The sequence below is a fragment of the Carassius auratus genome, chromosome 12 (assembly GCF_003368295.1).
Source record: "Carassius auratus strain Wakin chromosome 12, ASM336829v1, whole genome shotgun sequence".
Lineage (NCBI taxonomy): Eukaryota > Metazoa > Chordata > Actinopteri > Cypriniformes > Cyprinidae > Carassius > Carassius auratus.
The window spans coordinates 10,051,181-10,066,868 of record NC_039254.1 but is presented as its reverse complement, the minus strand read 5'-3'; the positions used below and the strand labels follow the sequence as shown (position 1 = coordinate 10,066,868).

General features: G+C 36.1%; 1 protein-coding gene across 3 annotated transcripts in view; it reads left to right on the top strand.

The window, feature by feature from the left end:
- The window catches only part of rnls (renalase, FAD-dependent amine oxidase), a 57,471-nt gene that overhangs the window by 13,991 nt on the left and 27,792 nt on the right, over window positions 1–15,688 (top strand). The window lies entirely within an intron of this gene.

Genomic DNA, 15,688 nt, shown 5'->3' with positions numbered 1-15,688 from the left:
TAAATAAATGATCCTGTTAATGCAAATTCATATTAAATCTATTTTTGAGTTAAAGGGCTAGGTTTACTAAACAGGGCAAATTAGTGTAGAGTGCAATTCCATAAAAACGTGGATGGGAGGGGAAAATTCTGTGGGTTATTTACTGACAATTTGCACATAGGGGAACACCGGCGCATCATCTCATTTCCATAATGACCAGCGCAATCTACTAAGAGCAGCACAAATTACCGCCTGCTTTAAGACATGCATTTTTTGCACGTTAAATAATGCTGTGTATACCATTGAATTGACATGCACAAATCTAAGTAAATCACATTGCGTGATTCACTTAAAGGGGTGATTCAGTGCGGTTACACTTAACGTTAGTTTAGGGCTGGATGATTAATCGAAATGTAATCGAAATCGAAATTCAGAACCTCTAACCGACCTAATTTTCCCATGTCTGTTATTTCGTTTTTTTAATCTTAATACTTTCCCCTTAAAAGCATACTACCGCATGTGTAGCCACATGACTCCGCTCTCCAATCAGTGGCATAAAAGCAAAACACAAAGCTGAACGCCGGTTCAACACAGTGATGGCGCATGAGTGGTGAGCACAATTAATCATTGATTAACACAATTAATCATTGATTGGTAATTGGCCAACAAAGTATTGACTGTTGTCTGAAGTTTTGTTTGATTGTAGTCCATTACATATCTTTCTATCGAAGATATTATCAAGATGAATTAGTTCTGACAGTTTAACTCTTTTGAGTTCTTGTCATATTTTATTACCATTTTCTAAACTCTAGCAAATAAACTGATAATGTGAGAAATGTTGTAGGTGTCTGAATAAATTTTGGTTTGACTGTATGTTTAATTTTTACAGTGCTATTTTACATTTAATTATTCGGTTTCTGTACCTGGACACTTACAAACTTGAAAAAATGTATACACTGTGTAAACCGCACAAACAAATAAACAGAACGAACATACAAATTAAACACTTTCAAATAGGGCCCACTGGTACAACCTGAACCGGGGCCCCAAAACCCCAACGATGGCCCTGTTTACAGTACAAACCTTGTCAGTGAACTATGAGGGCAAAAAAACAGAAACAAAATAATCGTTCATTAATCGCAATCGAGATAAAATGTTCAATTAATCGAGGTTTTGATTTTAGGCCATAATCGTCCAGCCCTACGTTAGTTAGTATGTAGGGCTGGGATAAACGATTATTTTTTTTTAAACAATTAATCTAACGATTAATTTTTTCAGACCGATTCAATTTCGATTATCTCCCCATTAATTGACTAGTAACAATTAATACATGTTGATTTAGATATCTGAATGAAAAAAAAACATGAATTCCTTAAGATTGCAATATATGTTTATTGCTCTTAAAATTACAAAATAAAAGACTGACTAAGAATGCATTACTTTGCACTTGTATAGAGATAGCATTCAATAAAACCTTGAAGCCTTGAAAACATGGCTTACTGAAACAAGCTTACTGAACACATAGGGCCTAGCTTACTGAAAAAAGTTCTTCTTTCAGATGAAAATAACAACAACTTGATGTCTAGCATTCAATAAGAAAGGTCACCCAAAATACTTGTTTAAGAGCAATTGAAAGAATACAGTAACCGATGTAAACTTGAGGGCTTTAAGCTAATACAGAGAGTGTTTTTACAAAAAAACCTCTCCGAATGCTCCACGTGAAACTTTGGCGTTCCGCCCTTTTTCTATCTCTAATGATTTTGGTTAATATGCTCAAGGGAGAGAGAGAGAGAGAGAGAGAGCGAGAGAAAGAGCAAGACAGCGGCTTGCGTAGTTTGAAGACTGTGAGTGCGCGAGCGCGTGTGAAACTTTGGTGTTTTGCCCTTTTTCTATCGTGTTTAATGATTTCGATTAATATCCACAAGGGAGCAAGAAGCGCTCATGTTGTTTGAAGACTGTGAGTGTGCGCGCGCAGCCGGGGCTCTCTCTCGAACGCGCCCTGTCAGACACATCACTCACCGATCAAATAAGGCTTTGACAGCCGCCAAAAAAAAGGATCAAAACAGAAAAACCCTTGGATTGGTTATATAACGTTGGACAGAATGTTGATCTGGCCATCGCGTATATTCAGCGCACATAAGGTAAACGTTTTGCAAACGTTTTTTAGAGAAATAAAAACAGGTCGACGAATCGATGTGCATATTTTGCGTCAACTATTTTTCATCAATGACCTCGCCGCGTTGTCCCAGCCCTATTAGTATGTAATGTTTCTGTTTGAGCATAAACGAGATCTGCAAAGTTATGAAGCTGAAAGTTCAATGCAAACTGAGTTATAGTCTTTTAAAATTCTGTCAGTTTAATGCCTACAAAAATAGCTGGTAGGGACTACAAAAAGTTACTTTCCGGGTTCATGACATCACAAACCCAGATAAACCCCACCCTTGGGAAAAGGCATCAAAGGGGGCAAAGCCACGCTGCTTTAGAGAAGAGGAAGAGAAAACTAGAGGTGTACATTAGGGATATAAATTTTCGATCATTTCCATGATTAATAGATTAATCCTTAACCTTAATGCTGCATAATTAATTCTATTGCAGAGGTGCAGTCACCGGTAAGACAGGATGTACAAATTTCACCCAAAACAAACAACAACAACAAAAAAAACATTCTCACCCAAATTAAAGGGTTTAGTTTAAAAGTAAAAGCACGTTCTGGGCGCACGGAGAGGTGGCGGTACACTCAAGAGCTATATTTGGAAGTGGTGGTACTGAGTACTGGTGCGTACCGGCCCACTTAAAGCTGCAGTAGGTAACTTTTGTAAAAATATATTTTTTACATATTTGTTAAACCTGTCATTATGTCCTGACAGTAGAATATGAGACATATAATCTGTGAAAAAAATCAAGCTCCTCTGGCTCCTCCCAGTGGTCCTATTGCCATTTGCAGAAATCCATCGCTCCCGTTAAGAAACAACCAATCAGAGCTGTGGTCCATAACTTTGTTTGTGTTCAAAATGTAGAAAAATGTATATAATAAGCGAGTACACCATGAATCCATTTTCCAAACCGTTTTTAGCTTGTCCTGAATCACTAGGGTGGACCTATAATAAGTGTTTTTATTCGGACTATTTTAGATTGCTTCAGGGATACCGCGGCAGAGTAACCCAGTACCTTGGATTCTTCATAGACATAAACAGAGAGAAGTAGTTCCGGCTACGATGTTCTTCCGCAAGACGCAAGCAGTTCTGTTTATTAACCGCTAGAGCGTCAAAAGTTACCTACCGCAGCTTTAAAGCACTGTGTATATATATTATTATTATTTATTTTATTTTATTTTATTTTATTTTATTTTTTAGGGGTGTAACGGTATGTGTATTCGTACCGGACCGTTTCGGTACAGGGCTTTCGATACGGTGCACGTGTGTACCGAATGACGGAATGCAATATTTTGTGCCCAGAACATAAGTACATTTTCGTGTTTCCAAACGAAGATAATAAGTGGCGGAAGTCTCTGAGTTCAGCGCAACTCGCGCCTGCAGCTGACTCTAAGGCCGGTGACACTCTGGATGCGTGGCGCAAGCGTCTCTTGGGCGTGTCTGTTTTGAATTCGGCTCCCATGTTAACAGGTTAAAGCTTGCAGACTGCCTGCGTGCATGCTAGAAATATAACCGACGCCCATTGTTCACACGACATTGGAATTGGAAGCGTTTCCAGGCAAAATAGAATAGGAAAATTTTTATATGTCATTTTGTACACAAATACATATTAATTCATGACACTTTAATGTTTGAAAGTCTATAGGTTGACATAAATTCAGATATAAATGTAATTTAAAAAATAAATAAATAATTATCAGTAGGCTTTATATTTATGCTCAACATGAAGTATAGATATTGTAGTCATGAAGACAAAAGCCTGGTCTGTCAGCGGTCTCCCTGTCACCTACAGCAGCAGCAGGCACGGCACGGTTCTGGTGAAGCAGGCATTCAAGCTGGGTTTATTTATTCATATTTTTCATTATATATTATTTAGGGCCGGGACTTTAACGCGTTAATTGAGATTAATTAATTACACAAAAAATAACGCGTTAACTAAGATTAATTAATTACAGAAAAAAAATTCCCGCATTTTTAATAACTTATTTTTGCACCGCGGAACGTTTCTCACTGGATGCGTTTCAGCGGACCGATTATACTGAAGCACCAACTAGCGTTCGCTTATCAACGCAGCACATGATCGAACCTCAAGTATCACCTCAACGCAAAACCTATAGCAGCTAGCGTGGACTTTACATTTTATGTTGAACTATGTATTATTTTGTTGGTGCAACAGTTTATGTTGAACTCTTTATTGTTTTGGCCAAGGTTATTGAGAGTTATATATATATATACCGATAAGCTTCCTGAATTTCTGAAATGTACTATTTCTAAATTGTTTCTAAATATGCTATTGCTACACTTCATGGCAAAAATTGCACTGGTCTGCGCTAGACTTGGTTGAACAAAAATAAACAATATTTTTTTGCTTAAGCTTATGTATTCAGTCATTATTCAATGGTATACTATAAATCCATGTGAAAAAAATTACTTCTCACTGTTCTCAGGTCAAATATTGATATGCGATTAATTAATCGAAATGAATCGCATTTTAATTACAAAGCCTCTAATTAATTAGATTAATTTTTTTAATCGAGTCCCGGCCCTAATCTTATTATATGATATTGGATTGAGACTGAGAGCATTTTATTTAGTGGATAACTTTGCAGCAGTATTTTATTTCTTATTATTTTATACATATTTTATTAAAAAGTATTTTTTTTAAGTGTATAGTAAACAACCTGCAGTTTAATGCTTCCATTTCTTTCCCTTACTGTACCGTAAATGAACCGAACCGTGACTTTAAAATTGAGGTACGTACCGAACCATATATATATATATATATATATATATATATATATATATATATATATATATATATATATATATATATATAATACAGTACAGACCAAAAGTTTGGACACGCCTTCTCATTCAAAGAGTTTTCTTTATTTTCATGAGTATGAAAATTCACTACTCGCTGTGTTCTGGTGTTCAGGGCTCACGCAGAGAAAGGCGTCTCAAAACACTTGAACATTGAATTTGCTTATTTTTGCTCTTGTGCCGACAAATACATACAAAACATGTCAAAATATCCACCTTGGAAATTATGCTCGAAAAAACTGTCAGTTATTTCTTATATTATATATCTTAAATTATATTGTATGCGTTCATCGTCTCTTAAAGTGACCGCGCCTAATTTAGCTACTGGCTGCTGTAATGTTAATCCAAGAAAATGAAAATCACTCACTGCTCTTGATTTTTTATATATATATATATATATATATAATGTATGTATGTATGTATGTATGTATGTATGTATGTATGTATGTATGTATGTATGTATGTACTAGTTTTCACGTGATGTGTAAACATTTTAGACTTTTTCCAAACTATAGTTCCTGACTAAATGTAAAATCAAGTGAATTATTATGAAGTTTCAGTAACAATATACACTACTATACCATTCAAAAGCTTGATGTAAATAATATAAATGTAACAAATAAATGTAACTGTAACAAATGTAGCAAACAATGCTGTTCTTTCAATGTTCTGTTCTTTCCCCCCCCACAAAAAAAACCCTGAAGACACACAGTAATTAAACCAAACTTTCCTAGCAATAACGATCACGTATTAGTCTAACATAACAGGTGGGTTGAACAATAGCCAGATTGCGTGTTCAGTAATCTCAAATCTGCTTTCCAATTTACACTTCCACCTCTCCTTTACATCCATTCAGACTTTCCTTTGGCCGGTGGGCTTCAGAGACCCCATATTGTCATCTTAAACTCTTTTTAGCTGCCTCACGGCTGCAGGTTAGCATCAGGGTCCAAATTGGTATTCTCAGTAAGACGTGTTTGAAATGGTAAAACATAAGTCCGTAAGTAGAAATATGGAAATGGAAGACTCAGATCTGGGCCTTCTGGGTGTTTGAGCTTCTGAGAAACTGTGAATAATGCAGGGTGTGAGGAGAAAGTCACAGGCTCAGAAAAAGAGCTGCATCGCAAATTAAGGGATGAATGAAAAATGGAATGAGACAGCTGAAAATGGTGGAGGAGTCGCTAGCGAAAAAACGGCACTCTAAATGGTTGTGGTGTCACGCACAGAGTAGCAGAAGTAGGGCAGAGGCGGATGGGTCTCTCCGGCGTTGATACGCTATGAAACGGCTGTGTTGGAGCAGCTGAAAAATTAATCTGAAATGGTCTGGATGGAGATGGAGGCCATGTGATCAATGTCACAGTGCAGTTGCACAGGACTCCACATAACTGAATACAAGAAGGTCGAAACTGTAAGAGTACCATAAGATGTGAAAAAAAAAAAATCATGCACAAATTGTTGGCCAGTTTTCTTCAGAGTTGGAGGTGAGAATTTTTTTTTTTTTTTTCTTTGGCAGGCTAAAGTTGATGTAGACTCTGATTTAACTGCTTCTCTGTCAAATCATAGTTATTTTAAAGCCGCTTCAACAAGAAATGGCTTTTTGGACTCTTAAATCTTATTCTGTTTTGTGTCACGACTGGTTTTACTGTGAGAGAACCCATGTGTTCAGAAAAACACTGCTCCTGGGAGACATATTACAGACATTTCTTGAAATTCCTTAAACCCTTCTGATCTTTCATTTTTAGTAGGCTGTGTTTTTAATTTGTGAATTATTTTTCTCTTCTGCGTACGTCTTTGTTTTTCTAGAACATATTATCATATTGGGTTGGAGATTTTGTAAACTTTTGTGACCTAGCTGAATCTATATTCTTTGTTTTTGTATTCATAATTTAAGATTTAGATATAGTGCCTTTGAGACTTTATGACAGAGCTGATTGTCCAGGGCAAATTGTTTAATTTTGTGCAATTTTTAAACTACAACAAAGGCCAGATCAAATATACCATCATTCCAAATTTTGGGGCAAGTAAGATTAAGATTAAATTATTTATTTTAAGAAGTTAGTAGTTTATTTTTATTTTATCATGTTTTTTAATTATCATGGTTTCCATAAAAATCTTAAGTAGTGTTTTCAACATTGTTAGTCAAGACTGGAGTAATGGCTGCTGAAAATATCACTTTGCCATCACAGGAATATATTACCATTTAAAATGTATTAAACCAATAAATAGTTTTTATTTTATTTTTTATTATTGTAATATTACTGTTTTATTGTATTTTTGACCAAATAAATGCAGCTTTAGTGAGCATAACAAACATCTTTCAAAAACATTTAAAACATCTTACCAACCCCAAACTTTTAAGCCATAGTAATATGTCTAGAAAGATTGAGGAAAAAAGCTTTATATTTTCAGAAATGATGGTACCAACCAACACATGGATAAAACGTGTTCATTTTGTCTTCATTGTCCTGTTTGCCATGATGTCACCGTGTTAGTGGTCGTATTTGTATTGGCGGCTGCTGGACAGTTGGGGGCAGCAGGCAGGTATGAACCACTGGCACTTGCAGAGATGCAATCTGGAAATCATTTTCACAGATTGGAGCTGCATGCTCAAAAAAAATGGATGCCTCACACTTTGTGCTTTATCATAGCATGATTCCACAGAAGTGTCTATCGACCTCAATTTTAAGGTCTCTAGGTCTAATGCTTGTCAAAAAATAATTCAGAATGCAAAAGCAAAGTGGTATTGTTTTAATGCTGTTCTTAGAGGTTAGAAGAATGCTATAAGAAAATCTAACACTAAATTAAGAGTATGTTTTGCTTTTAATTTTTAAACTTTCATTGTTCACTCCAACATTCAAATATCTTTGCCCCCTTTGTCAGATAAGAAAAGAACAGCCTCAGAAAAAGTATCCGCAGGTAATAATAAAATGCCAACAATGACTATATTTTATATCATAGACTTGCAAAGGTATTTATTGCAGATTATTACTGTAAGTTGTATTTTTGATGTAATCGATCATTTTTCAGTGTAGCGAGCAGCATAGTGAATCACGTGATAATGATTCATAATCCACATTAATTTTCTATAGTCTTGGCTTTTAGCAAGGTTTGTTTGCTAAAATGCAGCTATGACACTTATTTATTTATTTTACATAAATTTTGACAGGATTTTCAGGGGTTGATCTTGAACAGTTCTTTATATGGCTATTCCATCCCCTTATAGTTAATATGTGGTTATACAGTATTAGCAGAATAGCCATAGAAACTGATGAAATCCAGAACAGCCATATTTCTTTTAATGCATTGACAATCACATCCTTACAGCCCTGTGCTCCCATTCAATGGATTTTGGGTTTTCCCAGTGGCTTTCCATGTGCAGGGGAATGAGAAGGAAATATGAGCGTGTATCATTTGCAAAAGATGAATGAACTCTATGCGTGCTGCTGGTCTGTGGCGAGCCTGATGTGGATCAGAGCCCTCCCTGGACTCTGATTTGTTTCCTCTAATATATTGCTGAACATTTTGGGTTAGCGGTTTGACTGGGGTTATGGAACATACGTTTGGGCCAGAGGAGCTTTGCCAACTCTGATGTGTTCAGTTGCAGCCGACTTCCTGACAGATTCTGCTCACTTCTTGGCCAGAAATACCCCTCCTGTATGTTTGGCTGTTTTTCATCATATTCTGCAACACTTTCTTCTTTAATTCTTTCATTCTAGCTGTCTGCTGTCACTGACATGCTCCACCAGCTGCCAGAAATTAACATGAGAAAGTGGAATGCAGCTTTTGTGAGCACTGGCACAGTCCCTTTGAATTGGAGTGACATAACATGTTTGAGTGCTCTCAGACCTCTGATTTCCTCCATAGTAACAACACAGTCAGCTCAGGGACATTTTCGGGCTTAAGAAACATGCCAGACGCATAACCCTGCACATGTACTTAACACAAACTAAAGAGTGTGCATTTGTGAACATAAAACAGTGGGTCTGGCTCATCCTGCACATCAGAGGATGTAATCTATGACAGGTGGTTGGGCCTGTTCTCCAGCGACGCTGTAAGAGGCTGAATAAGTACATTTCAAAATTAGAATCTGATCAGCATTCACTTCCACTTTGGCAGGCTTGCTTAAGTCTATGCAGGACCATTTCTGCTTTTGTGGTTAAAGACAGAGAAGACCCTAAAGAGGAAGTTGACCCAATGCCTACAAAAACGGTTTAGATTTTCTGCTCTTTCTCCAGTGTTAAACGCTAAGTAATTGCTTCCCAAACCATATTATTGTTCATTATATACACTACTATTCAAAAGTTTGGGGTCAGTAGGATTTGTTTTTTAAAGAAATAATACCTTTATTCAGAGTGATTTGGGAGACATTTAAGATTACGAAAGATTTTTATTTCAATTAAATTGAATGAAAACTTTCTATTCATTAAAGTGTCCTGAAGAAACAATTATGTCAGTGTTTCCACAAAAATATTAAGCAGCACTTTTTTTCAGAATTGAAAATATTTTTTGAGCACCAAATCAGCGTATTATAATGGCTTCTGAAGGATCATGTGACACCGAAAACTGGAGTAATGGCTGCTGAAAATTTACCATCAACCTAAAGAAATGACATTTTAAAACATTAAAATAGAAATAGTCATTTGTAAATTGTAATAATAGGCTATTATTAGAATTTAAATATTTAAATTGTAATACATTTTAAGCATTTTTCATCAAATAGATTAAGAGACTTTATTTCAAAAACATTATCAAATCCTTACAAACACTTAACTTTTGAACATATTTCTCTTTAGACCTTTTTATTTCAGCGATTGATTGTTCTATATTGTCTTCACAACTCCAAGCAGCTCATTAGTTTTACATTTACACTCCTTCCAAAGTTTATGTTTCCCTTCCAAGTGCTGAATGACCACATTTAACCTCTTTAGATGAGATTAAAGCTGTGAATCATAACTGAATCATAATTTATGGGCCCCTTCTAAATGCATTTATGCTAATTGCATCTTGATATTTCAGGATGACAAAAGCAATATTGATGTCTGGATATAGGAGTCAATTGCCCGTTATGTTACTCTCAATGAGTGATGGTGTGCCCACACCCTTTCCTATTGTGTGCTTTTACTTCCTGTCTGGCCCATGTGCAGGTCTGTCAGGCTGCACCAAACTTAGCAAGCCTTTGTGTCTATAAGTGATTACATCATTGTGCTGAAATATGGCATTTTTGCAGCTAACCTCCGTGTGGTCGGCAGTTACACTCGTGCAGATCTTTTCCACAACCCAGATCCCCTGACGGCCTTGAAACTCTGCTGATGTTGAGAAACATGATTCTTCTTTTCTAATGAAATTAAAGCTCTATTTTTGTCTCTCTCTCTCTCTCTCTCTCTCTCTCTCTCTCTCTCTCTCTCTCTCTCTCTCTCTCTCTCTCTCTCTCTCTCTCTCTATCTCTCTCTCTCGCTCTCTCATGTGGTAATCAGTCTCCCTGGCTGCGTTATTTGATTTGGGGTCTGGTTATGTGAGATAGGTAGCGTGCTGATTATTTCCCTTTTTTCCAGTTACCTTTTAAAGAGCAGTTGTTAATCAGCAGATATGATAAAAAAGCATGACAGGATGCGTCGTTAAACTTAAAACGGCACTTCTTTTGTTCCCCACCACCAAACATAAATATCCAAGCATTTCATTTGGCTAACAATTACCCCGAGCTTCTCCCGTGCTCAGAATACAATAAATGTGTCAAGTTACATCATCCTCCTTTTGGTTAGAGATTCTCTTTTTGTCTCTCATTGAGTGGCTGTCTGGGTCTGCTGCTTTCAAGTCTGGAGTGATGTAATCCCTTGTTCTGACTCCTGACAGAAAGGCACGCTTATTTCCCCTGCACTGTCTGGGTGTTGTGCGCTAAATGGATACTTAGTCCTCCTCTCTCCACAGCTCTCTCAAAGGCTCTCAGGAGACCAAACAATGGAGGGATAGTTTTTTTTTCATCACTCTGTCTGTCTTTATAATTGGGTGTCTTAACCCCATCAAATTAGTGCAACGTTTGTTGTTGAGAGTTGGTGCAGTGCCTTTGTTCTGAGAATCACCTTTTGACACATCAGACTGATTTGACAGATCATGTCCATTCGGAATGAAAAAAATGGTGGGTAGTGGTAGTGCTAAGACAAAATGTATTTACCATTGGTGAATAAGCAGTTAATTTAAATTAATGATATTATTATTAATTATTAATACAGGTGCATCTCAATAAATTAGAATGTCATGGAAAAGTTAATTTATTTCAGTAATTCAACTCAATTGTGTAAATAAATTCAGTGCACACAGACTGAAGTAGTTTAAGTATTTGGTTCTTTCAATTGTGATGATTTTGGCTCACATTTAACAAAAACCCAGCACTTTAATGATCTCAACAAGTTAGAATATGGTGATATGCCAACCTGCAAGGTTTCCTGAGCCTTCAAAATGGTCTCTCAGTTTGGTTCACTAGGCTACACAATCGTGGGGAAGACTGCTGATCTGACAATTGTCCAGAAGATGATAATTGACAGGCTTCACAAGGAGGGTAAGCCACAAACATTAAGTGCCCAAAAAAGCACTGTTCACAGAGTGCTGCATCCAAGCATGTTAACAGAAAGTTGAGTGGAAGGAAAAAGTGTGGAAGAAAAAGATGCACAACCAACCAAGAGAGCCGCAGCCTTATGAGGATTGTCAAGCAAAATCAATTCTAGAATTTGAGTGAACTTCACAAGGAATGGACTGAGGCTGGGGTCAAGGCATCAAGAGCCACCACACCCAGACGTGTCAAGGAATTTGCTGAACTATGGACAGTGTCAGAGGCATCTTACATGGGCTAAGGAGAATAACTGGACTGTTGCCCAGTGGTGCAAAGTCCTCTTTTCAGATGAGAGCAAGTTTTGTATTTAATTTGAAAACCAAGGTCCTAGAGTCTGGAAGAAGGATGGGGAAGCTCATAGCCCAAGTTGCTTGAAGTCCAGTGTAAAGTTTGCACATTAAGATGATTTGGGGTGCAATGTCATATGCTGATGTTGGTCCATTGTGAAAACCAAAGTCACTGCACGCGTTACCATGAAATTTTGGAGCACTTCATGTTTCCTTCTACTGACCAGCTTTTTGAAGATGCTGATTTCATTTTCCGCCAGGATTTGGCAACTGCCCACAAAGCCAAAAGCACCAAAAGTTGGTTAAATGACAATAGTGTTGTTGTACTTGACTGGCCAGTAAACTCACCAGACCTGAACCCCATAGAGAATCTTTGGGGTATTGTCAAAAGGCGAAACTAGAGACCAAAAAATATAAATGAGCTGAAGGCCACTGTCAAAGAAACCAGGGGTTCCATACCACCTCAGCAGTTACACAAACTGATCACCTCCATGCCATGCCGAATTGAGGCAGTAATTAAAGTAAAATGAGCCCCTACCAAGTATTGAGCACATGTACAGTAAATGAACACACTTTCCAGAAGGCCAACAATTCATTGTATTTTATTTTTTTTTTAATTGGTCTTATGAAGTATTCTGAACTGTTGAGATTTGGTGAGGTTTTGTTAAATGTGAGCCAAAATCATCACAATTAAAAGAACCAAAGACTTAAACTACTTAAATCAATTCAGTGCACACAGAATTAATACATGAGTTTCACAATTTGAGTTGAATTACTGAAATAACCTTTTCCACAACTTTCTAATTTATTGTGATGCACCTGTAATACACCGAAATCAATTTCTAAGGAAGACAATTTTTAAGTAAACAACATTAGTTGACATTTATTTCATTCATATTTAAAAGTAATTGTTAAATAGCTATTGGTGTGCAATAAATGCAAGAAATACTGCATCTGTGAATGTAAAATCAATCTAACATTTTTAAAACTTGTTAAATGAATGTAATTGTAAAATTAGATAAAGGGATGAAGTAAAGCAACAATAACATTATGATATAACATTGTAACATTTAAAAAAAAACATAAAAAATTTACAGTGAGTTAATTTCAAAATGTAGGATAGTCTTAGGCTACTGTTTACTCATCAAAAATTTTAAGAACACCTTTACACAAAGGATCATATGCATGCTATTGTTATCAAACAGTAAATAAATATAAGGCCTGTGTGTGTGTTTCTTGGTTTTAAAAAATCTTCAAGTTCCATATGCAGAGCGAAATGAGGACGCTCCAGCATTTAGCAATAATTATTATTAACTCTGTTATTATTCTTGATTTTTCAAGCTACCAATACTTTGCATTTTTGAATTATGCCTTATGTGTGACCAAAAATTAAGTATTATTTGTTTCAGCTGTTAGATCGGGCTGGTGCCTCGCGCACATATTCACCAGGAACAGCAGTCGTTCACCAGCCATTCAGCATGAGCACTTTGACATATTGTTAATTATGATTTTTTTTTTCATCGATACTGAAACACGTGTGAACTACATAGCCTATTTTACCTCATAAATAATAGTTAAGCTTCAAATGGGAAACATCATGAATATGGAAACGTTTGGATTTCTCCCGAATGAGAAAGTCCAACCTTACCTTAAGCTAAGCTTTAAATTATTATTTTTTTATAGCTAAGCCTATATTATTATATACTGCAATTATATTTATCCATCTGAATTATATATTTTTAATTCTTGTTTTGTTCTTATAAATTTGTTAAATTTAAAAGATTTGTTGTAAAGTGAAGGGGAACTAAAAATATCCTGTTTGCAGTGATGGAGTACTCGAGTCCTGGACTCGAGTCCGACTCGAGTCACTATTCTTTGGACTCGAGTCCGAATCGAGAATCCATTCTCTGGACTCGTGACTCGACTTGGACTCGTGGACTGATGACTCGTACTTGGACTCAGACTCGAGGATTTGAGCATTTTTGACAAAAATTTGTATAAAAAATGTTTCGTGCCCAAGACCGGCCGGGATCATCTTTTCCCTCACAGACACTGCTACCACTCGCTCTCTTTGCTTGACAACACATTCACTGACGTCACTCATTTTACTTTCACTTTACTTTTTTTCAAAAGCGCTCGGGCACATGCGGGAAAGGATGAAGCTGATTGGTTAGTTCTTGTCACATGACCCGCGGTGCACTTGCAGCATTCTGAAAAGTTGATGTTTTTAACTCGATGCGGTGAGGACACGCCTGGATGCTTCCATTATGAGCGCATAACATGCACACATACAAGCGCACTCACGCTAAATCACTCGGTCACTCACACACAAACGCTCTCTCTCTCTCACACACACACACATACACTCACACTCTCTCTCTCTCTCTCTCTCTCTCTCTCTCTTGGCATATCGTATTGATTTTTATGTTTTAAGTAAAGTGTCCTGTAAAATGCACGTTTCTTTTTTTCGCCGTGTGTATTTCTGTAATACAGCGTTAAAGGATTAGTTCACACAAAAATTTACATTTCCTAATCATTAACTCCTCCCAATGCCATCCAGCATACCCATGGTGTTTTTTCTTAAATTATGTTTTTTAAGGAAAACATTTGAGGATGTTTTCTTCATATAATGGACTTCAATGCTTACCAACTCAGTTGGTTGGTATTGTTTCATCAAAAAACTTTTCCAATACGGGACTTGAGACTCGACTCAGACTCGAACTCTGGTAATGGTGACTCGACTTGGACTCGACTCAGACTCTTCTTTGGTAACCCGGACTAGAGACTCGGACTCGACAGTTGGTGACTCGACTACAACACTGCCTGTTGGTACATTATAACATTATTAGGCCAGCCGTTATTATTTCTAGATGTAATAAAATGCAACTTATACATGACTTGTATATTTTTTTCCTCTAATAAACATAATTTATTTTTTAGCGAGTTTAAAAAAAAATAAACATGAACCAATTGAAAATAGGCGATTAATATTTTAAAATGTGTTACTCTGGGTTAACAGTAATTATAATTATTATATACTTCAGAACAGAGCCTGGGCCTAATCTAGGCAAATGACTTTGTGCATCACATTCACTTCGCGTGCTCTGGAGCAGATCTGCCTCTCGCGTTGCACAGCTGTGGAAAAAAATGTTTGATATAAAAGTTGCTGTTCCATTTTATACAGGAATTGTTCATTTAAAAAAAATCTAATTATATTGTTAGTTCATTTATGCTATTTAACATGCACTGTGACATTTTACCCTTTTTAATTTATAAACTCCTTGAGATTTTAAAGTTAATTTAATAGTATTTAAATTCAAGTTTAAAAAAAGGTTTTATTTGCTTAAATTATTTCTATGAATTAATAATGTTATCATGTTTATTCTTGTAGAAAAAAATAAGCGACAATCCAAATATTTGTTTTGCTTCACCTATTTATGTAGGCTACAATTATTAAAAATAAATACAAAAATAAAAATAAATAATAATAAAATAATGTCATTAAAAAATACCATCAGCCTGAGTAATTTTGACCATTATAGAATTGTGACTTTAAAGGTTAGTGACTTAGGAGGTGAAAATACTGTGAAATTACAAATGGCATGGATTTTAGAGCATAATAACAACTGAAGGTCTATGAAATGTTAGCCAATAAAGCATTTTTTTTAAACAATGGAATTTAAAGTTTTGAACTAAAATTTCAACCATACAGCTTGTGAATAAATAAAATATATACTTTTCAAAACATTTCATTATTCATAAAATGCATAACGTTTCTGGTGTTTGGATTTGTACTTCAATATAATGAGCTCCAAGTTTAAGAATAGTCTTATTTCTTTCTCTCA